We start from the raw sequence: 9,602 nt of genomic DNA, 5'->3' as shown, positions 1-9,602 counted from the left end.
AGACATTGAGTACACCACGTTGATTCGCATGGTTATTCACAAATTTGTTTGCGATCCTCGGCATCCCAGTTGCAAATTTGAAATGCATATCGAGATTTAAACATGCCATTGAAAAGTTCAATGAATCTCAAAGATCTAGGAGTTTTCAATACATTTAAAACCTAAATTGCCTTTTCGTTTTTCATGGTGAGAATTAGTGAATCGTCATTCACTTACCTTCAAATTATTTACTTTTAGAGTACGGCATCCCTTTCTAAGTTGTAAATAATGTTGTTGGATCCTAGCCCTAATTTCTCATTTGGGTGTTTAATTAGGGATTCATTTCTAATCAAACTTTGTTCCCTTCTTTTTCAGATGTCTGCAAACAACAACAACAACAACGCTTCTGGGTCATTCTCGTTGATGAACTTGTGTCAGAAAGTGACATTTGATGGTTCAAACTTCAATGAGTGGATCAGGTATATCCGCATGATCACACGCTACGAGGACAAAGAATATGTCCTCGATGAAAAGCTTGAGAAGATCATCCCAGATGTTGCTACTCCTGAGGAATTGGCCGCCTTTGAGGCCCATGAGCGTGATGCCACGAAAGTTCATTGCATCATGCTGGCCACCATGGGCCTCGAACTCCAAAAGTCCTATGAGGACATGTATCCATATGAAATGCATCAGGATTTGCTGGACAGGTATCACCAGAGCGCGAGGCAAGAGCGCTATGAGATCATTACTAACATGATCACCGCTAAGATGGGGAGTGGAGAATCCCTAACCTCTCATCTGTAGAGAATGCAGAGGTATGTTGATCGTCTTCTCAAACTTAATGTTAAGTTTGATGAGGATTTGGCTATCGACATAATCCTCCACTCCTTGCCCTCCTGCTACAATCAGTTGAGGATGACCTACCATATGAACAAAGAGGAGGTCTCCTTGAGCAAGCTCCAAGGACTCTTGAGGATTGTTGAGAGCAACCTCAAAGACAAATCCGTTGCACCGTCCCCTGCTGTGGCCGCTCCTGTGATGGCGATAGGCCAAGGAAAGGGTAAAAAGAGGAAGGCTCCATGTAAGAGCCACCATAAGGGGAAACCCCGTGATGGTTCGTCCTCAAGTGGGACCAAAGCTGGCCCTGCTAAACCCTCTTCCGATCCAAAAGAAGCAGAGTGCTTCTATTGCCACCAAAAAGGCCACTGGAAGCGAAGCTGCCCACAATATCTGCAGGACATAAGAGATTGGAAGATTAATCCCACATTTGCAGGTATGTATTCTATTAAATCTAATAACTCATCATTTGCTACTTCATGGGTTCTTGATACAGGGTGTGGTTACCACATTTGTTCTGATATGCAGGGCCTAAAAAGAAGTAGGGAGATGGAACATGGAAAGATGAACCTGATTATGGGAAACAGAAGATCGTCGCCTGTGACCAAAGTCGATGTTTATTCTTTAGTGTTGAGTAATGGGTTAGGAATAGATTTAGAGAATTGTTGTTATTCGCCAGATATGGCAAGAAACATTATTTCTTTTCACGGGTTGTTTAGACAAGGTTTCAGATATTCTTTTGATAATAGTAATGGTTCTATTAATGTTTATTTGAATGGTGTCTTTTATATCAATGCATTACCTTGTAATGGGATTTATGAATCTGTGATGATTGTTGATAATTTTGGAAATAATGTTTTGAATATTGATTCGTCTACTAGTCTAGTGATGTGTGCAAACTCACTTAGTTTAAAACCTGCTTTTAATTATCAAATAACACACAAAAAGCAGTGAACCTATCAATTGTGGTATAGCTAAATAAGCAGGGTATCGAACACAGGGAACGACAAATTAAACTAAAAACTAATTTAATCTAAGTTAATTAAGAAGCAGGGGTTTTTCTCTAGTTTTACAAGACTAGAAACTTACTAACTATTACTAATTTAAGACTAGAAAATAACGATTTAACTAGATTCAATAATTGGAAAGGAACTTCTGTTTAGTTCAACTTGGTTAACTCTATGGTTGATTTTCAAGGTAATAGTGCAATGGATTAATTCTTTCGTTGGTTACCGATTCAAGTGATTAGATTTGTGTTCACTACCCTAATCCTTAGCAAATAAACTAACTCAAACAGTGGCCAATTGTCTAATTTAATTATATTCACTAGATTAATTATTCGGGTTAAGTTAGACTTGCAATAGTTAACTAATTTATTCTTTTTAATTAACCTCTTGTTTGATAGTCATCTTACAAGCTTGCACATGAATTTACTCAATTTTCTTATTAATTCTAGTTTCATATTCATTAATCCTAGACATATAACATAGTGATCACATAGCATATGAGGTCAATAATCAATAGATGTTCATGCTAATCAATTATCTTCCTATGAACAGAAAATTAATTATTATTCACACACAAGGTTCTTTAACAAGCTAAAATAACAAAAATTCACCAACTTGGAATTAATCCTACCAATCAATCAAACCATATTGTCAACTTTGTATCCCCAAACAGAAGTCTAAAGGTTTTAGCTCATAATTAAAGTAAATAATAGCAAACAAACAAAGTCAAGTTGCTTAATCATGATGAATAAACAAAAGAATAAGTGGAATGATGAAATTTTGCCTTAATTACTCTCCAGAATTGAATTCTAGCTTCCTTCGTCGCCTTCTAGGGTTTTTCTGGCTTCTCAATCGTAGCAAAGCACTTCTGAATCGTCCCAGAACTCCCTTCAATCAATCTGTGGAATTATCTTTAAATATACGAATCGACTCGTCGAGTCAACTGGTGACTCGTCGAGTCCCTCTCACATTCCCCATATTGCGATAACTCTCTGGGATCCCGAGTCATTATCTTCTCGATTCTTTGATTGGACTCGCCGAGTAGCCGATATGACTCGCCGAGTAGGTGCCTTTTTTAGTGTTTTTCTTCTTTATTCCATTCTCGATCTTCTAACTGTTTCTCCCGCTTCCTTTCGCTTCCGAGCTTCGTCTTAGAACTGAAAAACATAATTTAACACTTTTAAGTACCTTTTGTCCATAATATGCGATAATTAAACTAATAAATGAATAAAAATGTATACTTAATATGAACTAATTATGCACATATCAAAATACCCCACACTTGTCTTTTGCTTGCCCCCAAGCAAAACTGAATTTTAAACATATTAGAATCATATATAATAACTCCAATTTAACCCAGCCATTATGCCAAGACCGCAACGCATGCATTTGTGTCTAAACTTTTCCTAAAAACCTCCCATACTCCAAATACTCACAATCCTCATAAACACTTGCCCACTCACCCCGAACTATGCTCATTTTATGCAACCCTCTGAATCCATCCGCAGAAAACCTCTTACCCTCAAGGTGTTTTTAATTGAGCAACCCGAGCATACATAATCTAGAATTACAACTTTTTGATACCACTATGGAGCTCTTTTGAATTCATCTCTTCTTCGATATTTGCTTTGATCTCTTTGAATTCACCACCTTTATTGTTTGATTTTCGGTATCTTCAACTTTTTTGGATTTCTTGGAATTTTGATCTTTTGATCTTCACTTTAATTGCTCCAAAATTCATATAATTTCTCTTGTAATTCTCTTTCTTTTTTTTTTCTTTTTACATGTATTCCTCACTTTTTTTTCACTCAAATCCCTACATGCTTAAGCAGGGGCGCTCAATCTCAACCTTTATTGGCTAACGATAACAATCTTCCTGGATACATTTCAAGTTTAGGCTGCTAAACATATTGCATCCCTCGGGCTGAGCAGGGTCGTGTTTTTGTCCCATGATTTCACTGGAATAAGGAAGCCACAAATGCACTAGACCGTATATAGGCTCAACTAAACATTTGGGTTATCATGCAATTATCAACACAACTCTAACATGGAGTCCTAATTTCTTTTACCAAAATTTTCTAATTTAAATCCTAAGTAATTTTTTTGGTATGCAAAATTTTAAAATTAGCCTTTAAAATTAGCCTAAATTAAGACTCTAAATTTTCTAATATGTAACCAACCCCCTACCCCACACTTATTTGATGCAATGCCCTCATTGCATATTATGCATAATAAAAACATAAAAAGAAACTAAAGAGGGAATTGGAACAAACTCCCCTGGGATAACAGTGGATAGGTTGATCACTTTCATTTTAGCTCCAACTTCAATTGACTTTAGACATGGTATCCATGCCTTGGGTGTCTCGTCTCGTGTGGGTCGCTCCAAATACGCGGAAAACAGTGTAAGATCTTCAAGAATAAATATGGAAAGAGTAAATAGTCAAGTGGTACTCTAATTAGCATCAAATCAGCAGCCCCTTCGACATGAAACCAAACGACTCGTCGAGTATATACTAGACTCGTCGAGTTACTTCGGGGAATCTTCGCATTTTTGAGAATTAAGGGCGACTCGTCGAGTCAGTTTAGTGCACTCGACGAGTTGGTCACTGAATGAAAATAATATAACTCTGCATCTAATCCAACTTCCAATAAACTCTCTATACTTTCTTTTTACTTCTAGACTCCCTTGCCAACATCTCTAAGGACCGGACTCAATACTTTAACTCTAACGCTCCTCTTCCTTGACTCTCTTTCTCACTCGGATTCTATAACTCTAAACCCATTTTGAAGCTAGCACTCCTAATTCAATTCTGAAAAATTGTCAAAGCATCAAACATTAATTAAACATCAAAAACAAGTTTAAAAAAAAAAACATTAAACAAACCAAATAAAACAAACAAACACAAAATTAAAAATTGTTCAATAAAAATGCATAAAAATCAATCCTCCTCATCATCATCATCAAGCCCTACTCCACTTCCTCCAGCCCCACTTCTTCTTGCACTTATCACTTCTTCCCACGTTGGAATGTATGGAAAGTTACCACCATCTATGTGTGGAATGTTAAAGTGGTCAAAAAGTCGGATATGAGACTGGTTGCTAAAATTCAAGCCCCTCGCCATTTGATCCTGGAGTCGCCTCATCTCCACATTGTACCAATCCATTGGTACATCTTCATTCTCAACCGGAATCACCGGCGGCTCCTCCTCCATATCCCGCTCTCTCCTCGAACGAACCCGTCTTCCCGGCGCCTCGGGACCAACCACCGAATCATCATTTGGAATGGCATAATGGCCACCACCATAGTCTTCAATGATTCTCGTTCTCCGGAAAAGAATAGGATTGAACGGAGGTGTAGGGATCAACGTCATGAAATTCCATGCACCGCGGTTCATCAACCCGAATGAGTTAGCCAACCAGGTGACAAACATCCCACCATTTATTCTTGAAGTCTTGCGATCTTTAACCGCACCATCCGAAAGATATGAAGCAAGACACCAAGGAATGTTGCAAAAAACGTCAGGTGTAATGATGCTCCATAGGAAAAAGATATTCAAGGTTGGAAACCTTGTCATCATCCTTTCGTTGGTTGATGGTGGATGAAATGAGGCGGTGAATGAGGCGATGTGTTGGGGATCGAATGCTCCCTTCTTGCGCCGACTTTGGAATATAAAATTTATTACCAATGGTATTCCACCAGCCCGCACTTGTAACTCCTTCGGGAAATACCATATGTGTTTGTGCCAAAAAGGCCCGAAAAATAGGTGTTGAGATCAAGGGCTGGTCATAAACCCCCAATCGGCATGCAAGATCCACCACTGACCATTGATGAAATTCTCCCCCAAGGCAGAAACTGAAGCTTGTTGGGTGAAAGACATCCACTCCCCCGGTGAAAGACACCGTGGAAAAGAACTCTAAGCACAGCTCCAAATAAACCGGTTCTTGAATACGGAATACCCGGCTCCACCCGTCACACACCATGGTTTCGCCATTATAATGAAACTCCTTTAAAAGATAAGGAGCTAATTCCTCCTCGTAGCGAACCTACTGCAACCATTCCCAATCGATCCGGTTGGGCACATAGACCTCCTTCTTCTTGATATCAGCCAGCTTCTTCTTCCATTTCCGCAATGTCGAAGCGGACTCGATTTGTGGGAAGTTTAACCACGGAAAATCCCCTTGGTGGCCACTAGAAGTTTGCCCCCTTCTGAACATGATTTCTGCAAAACAAAATCCCAAAACCCAGAAAACACAGAATATAATTAAAACAATCTCGCATATGCATCCCGACTCGACTCGTCGAGTCCAGGCATGACTCGGCAAGTCGCGCAAACTGCACGAGTCAGTCGACGGGTCGATGTAAATTAGGCCATGAAACCTGAAAATTTCGTCAAGGGTTTTGTCTAGGGACTTACTACTACGGTAATAAGGCCAAAATAAATGTTCAAAACAACAAAAATCATGAACAATCAAAACCCTAGAAATTCATTACTTTTCAAAAACGGGTTTTTCATGCAATTGCTACCATATATGGCCTTATAATCACGTTCTTAACAGAAATCAAGAAGAAATTTGTTACCTTTTGAGTTTGAACTTGAGAGATTTGAAGAAAATTTGAAGAAAACTTGAATAAAACTTGAATGCTTGAGAGGAAGTTAGAGAGGGGCACCCGGCGAGTATGTATGTGAAAACTGATTCTTAGGGTTAAAACCCTAGTTACCAGATGTAAAAGTAATTTCGAAATTTTTTTTTTCTGTAAATAATACTGACTCGTCGAGTCGGGGTCAGACTCGGCGAGTCTAGTCGCGAAGTCAAACTTTTTCTGAAATCAATATGGACTCGTCGAGTCGTGGTCAGACTCGGTGAGTCTCTTGCAAAAATTCATAATTTTCGAAATTTTGTTATTTATTTAAAATCATTTCACCCCACACTTGGCCCATGCACACTCTCAAGCAGACATGTCCGACGATTTGGAAGATTAACATTTAAAAAAAAAATGAAGGAAAAATTAAAAAAAACTAAAAAGTGAAAGAAAGCAAACTCTATATAACGGGTTGCCTCCCGCCAAGCGCTTCTTTTTTAAGGAGTCATTAGCTAGACTCCTTCCCGTCTACGTTTCTTCATCTTCGAGCATCGGGAATGCACGCCTAGTCCTTTGTGGTTTGTACTTAGTCTTGTAAGCGTGAATCTTTTTCTTGTAAGCCCTTTTCATTTCATCTCTTTTCTTTTTCACAGCATCCTCCTCAGCTGCTTGGGCTTCTCTTTTCCTCTTTTTCTTTTTTAACCCATTCTTCTTTACCTTCTCTTGTACCTCCTTCTCTTTAAATTTAATCACTTCATATTTTGTAATGGTTCGTGCTTTAGGTTTAGTAGTGAATGGTCGAACAGCTTCCACCCTTCTTCCCTTTATGTCTTCATCCTTTTCTATGTTCAACCCTTCTCCAAATGGAATTGTATCAAGGCATGCCACCTCGGCGTCTTGGACTTCCATTCCTTTTCCTTCTTCTGCTGTTTGTTCTTCCAAAGAATCATAAATAGTAACTAAATCTAGGGTATGTGAAGAACTATCAACAAACAGATCAACATTGGCCAAGTTTTTATCAAATTCGACTGGACTCGTCGAGTCCATCAAGGTGACTCGGCGAGTCTGATCGGGTTCCATCAATTCTGGAGTGTTTTCTGAGTTGGCTCCTTCCAGTAACTTTTCTAACTCCTCCAAGTCTTTGCTAGCATCTCCACCTTCTTCAGAGTGTAGCAAAAACTTGCTTGGATTTTCTTTTAGCAAAATTTCAAGCTCTTTTTGTAATATCTCATCATCCAATTGGATAAATGAGATTTCTTCTCTTTTTTCTTCTTCTTGCTTGGCTTCTGGAATAGCTTTAAACATCACCGACTCATCACCCACTCTCAATGTCAATGTAGACTCACTTATATCAATTAGAGCACACGCGGTGTTTAAGAATGATCTTCCCAAAATAATTGGTATTTCGAGGTCTTCTTCCATATCCACCACCACGAAGTCTACTGGAAAAATAAACTTGTCCACTTTGATAAGGAGATCCTCACAAACGCCTTGTGGATGAATTATCGTTTTGTCCGCCAAATGGATCCTCATATTTACCAGCCTTGGTGCTGGTAAATTCAGCTTCTTAAAGAATGAATAGGGCATCAAATTAATGCTTGCACCTGAATCAGCTAATGCTCGGGTAAAAACTTCATTACCAAATTGGCACGGAATCACCATATTTCCCGGATCACTCTTCTTTTCAGGCAGCTCATTCATCAATATTTCCGCGACTTCAGCCAAATCCTTCCTAGCAGCAAAAAGGCTTTTAAGCAAGTTGAAGTACTTGGGTGTTTGGAGCATTGTTTCCACAAATGGCATATTGACTTGTAAAGCTTTAACATGCTCCATGAAGGTTCTGTATGCTTCTACTTTTTCTGCAGGCATGGCTTTGATTGGGTATGGCAGAGGAGGATTATATGGCTTTAGAGAACTGGCAGTTTTATCATTCCCGAATGGACTCGTCGAGTCCATTGGAGTGACTCGGCGAGTCGGATCGGGTTTTGCTGGATCCGATTCTTCTACCTTTTCTGCCTTCTTCTTGGAGATTCTCAGTGCTTCTGTAACTTTTTCTTCACTGCTGGAGGCTATTACACTTACATTCTCCATTCTTGGATTGGGTTCGGTGTTGCTCAGAAGTTGACCCGGTCTTCTCTCATTCACTTGATGCGCAAGCTGCCCCAGCTGTTTCTCAATGTTGAGAATTGATGCTTGCTGATTCCTAAGCATGTTTCTGGTCTCGTGTATGGCAGCATCGTGATCATTGTGTCTTTTTTCGGACGCGGCTATGAATCTAGTGAATAACTCTTCTAAATCGGCTTTCTTTTCTACCGGTTCTTCCTTTTGGTATAGTCCCCTCTCCTTCTGCTTGTATTTATCCTCCTTTGCCTTCTTATACTCCTCGTATGGTAGCCAATCCCTCTTAGGTTTCCGCCAATTTTCATCATACCGATCACCACTTGAATAGCAGACTTGAGCTTTCTTATTTCCATTCTCATCCAAATCACAATCCTTTGCGAGATGGGACCCTCCACAATTTTCGCATCCTACCCTAATAGCATGGATTTCTTGATCCATTTTTGTCATTCTTCGATCTAGACTATCAAGCTTTGCTATCACCGCCGCCATGCTATCACTTGTCGCGTTTACTACCCCTCGACTTACTTCGTTTCTCGGATTGTGGTATTCTCTAGAGTGCTTAGATAATTCTTCAATTAATTCTTTAATTACCGGGGGCGCCTTCTTTGTAAGCGGGCCTTGAGAATCAAGCAATTGCCTTGTGGTGACATTGACTCCATCATAGAAAATGGAGACCTCTTGTTGGCTATTAAGGTCATGGTGTGGGCAATTTCTAAGTAGGCTCTTGTATCTTTCCCAAGCTTCATAAAGAGATTCTCCAGGTTGTTGCTCGAAGTTGGCAATGGCTTTCTTTAGCTTGGCTATCTTGGAGGGCGGGCAGAAATTGTCTATGAATTCTTCTTTCATCTTAGCCCATGTGGTGACCGATCTGGGAGGAAGTGACTTTAACCAATCTTTTGCAGCTCCTTTAAATGTGACAGGAAGCATGCGAAAAAGCTGGGTCTTGCGTGGAACATTAGGCACGTTGAAGTAGTCGGCCACATCATTCACTTCATCCAAGTGCTTGTAAGCGTCTTCATGATCCTTCCCGTAGAAAGGAATCTCCTTGAGTTGGGCGAGAATATGGCCTTTTAGTT

At 39.6% G+C, this 9,602-nt stretch overlaps 1 non-coding gene across 1 annotated transcript; it reads left to right on the top strand.

The window, feature by feature from the left end:
* Window positions 1–9,217: 9,217 nt before the first annotated feature.
* Window positions 9,218–9,324, top strand: LOC145049030 (small nucleolar RNA R71). The gene has a single exon (XR_013683151.1). It is a non-coding gene; the product is annotated as a small nucleolar RNA R71 (small nucleolar RNA).
* The last annotated feature ends 278 nt before the right edge of the window (window positions 9,325–9,602 follow it).

This window comes from Lactuca serriola, chromosome 4 (assembly GCF_051521515.1).
Source record: "Lactuca serriola cultivar US96UC23 chromosome 4, Lser_US96UC23_V15, whole genome shotgun sequence".
Classification (NCBI taxonomy): domain Eukaryota; kingdom Viridiplantae; phylum Streptophyta; class Magnoliopsida; order Asterales; family Asteraceae; genus Lactuca; species Lactuca serriola.
The sequence above is the reverse complement of the archived record's forward strand: the minus strand, read 5'-3'. Positions and strand labels throughout refer to the sequence as shown.